The following is a 1,215-nucleotide window of genomic DNA, read 5'->3' on the forward strand; positions in this document are numbered from 1 at the left end:
GCAGGATTGTTTTGGCAAGTCCTGTGGATCTTGTGACATGCCCAAGTTAAGCTCACTCAAACTCCCCTACCCCTTTAATCTACTCCAACGACCATATTCATTCAACATCTCTCCCCCCCCCCCCCCCCCCCACAAAAAGGGGAAAAAAACACAATAGAAACAGAGAGATAAACAACTCTTAAACATAACCTGCCCTAGCACATCCCCCCCCTAACCCTTCCCACGCCCACTCCTCCCCACTCGATTCTCATATTTCTCTGCATTGAGTCAACCGTGTTCCAGCTTCACAATAGGCAAAGTGTAACGGGAAGTAATCAAGTGATTTAAGAATCATCAAACGACAAGCGACTTTCTGTGACTAGAAGCAGAAAAGAAAACAGTTGGTGCGGAAATGGATTCATGATGTAGAACCCCCCCAAAAAAATAACAACGAAAAACAAAAACGCAAGTACGAGCTCTCGTATGCTTTGCAAGATCTTAAGGGAACGAACCTGGAGCCTTTCTGGGACAACGAAGCCATTTCACAGAGAACAAACTACTCAATTATTCATTCCGAAATGAGATGGCAGAGCTGGTCTAGATGGAAGGATAGGGCATACAGTTTGTATCGTACTGTTGTATATAATAAGATGTTAGATCGAACACGCATCTAATAAGATAGTATATCGAATTCGCTGACATGGCAAAGCTACAACACATCACGCTTCAATAAATTAGGTCTCATCGATCTAGGTCACATGCCAAACTGTTTTGTCCAGTCTTTAAGAAACTTCAAACCGCTAAAGGAAAACTTTTAGCTGTTCAGTAAACGATCAAACTTGGCGTGGGGCGCTGTACCATGAGTGAATCTGTAACACACTTTCAGCAGAAACTGAAGCCTGTCAAACATCATAATATGTGAGGCAGCGTGGTGAAATGGGCTCTCGTCAATTTTTGAGCATATAGAGTAATTGGTATTGCTTTAAATATTGTTCACTTGTCTCTTTTTGGATGAAAAAAAATATCCATATTATATCTTGAATGCAAGTGAAGGAGGTGGGGTCACCTGTTTTCAGAGGTAAAATTAATGAGAAAATGGCTGTCGAAGATTAGTTATTTCTTTAGCTTAAGAGTCCGTGGTAGCTGAAAATTTACATTTTTTGTGCCTTTAACCAACGTTTTTCAGAAAATTTCACGCAGAAATTAGTTCTGTAATGGGCATGAAAGGTGCCGAGC

This window comes from Aplysia californica, unplaced genomic scaffold, assembly GCF_000002075.1.
Source record: "Aplysia californica isolate F4 #8 unplaced genomic scaffold, AplCal3.0 scaffold00107, whole genome shotgun sequence".
Lineage (NCBI taxonomy): Eukaryota > Metazoa > Mollusca > Gastropoda > Aplysiida > Aplysiidae > Aplysia > Aplysia californica.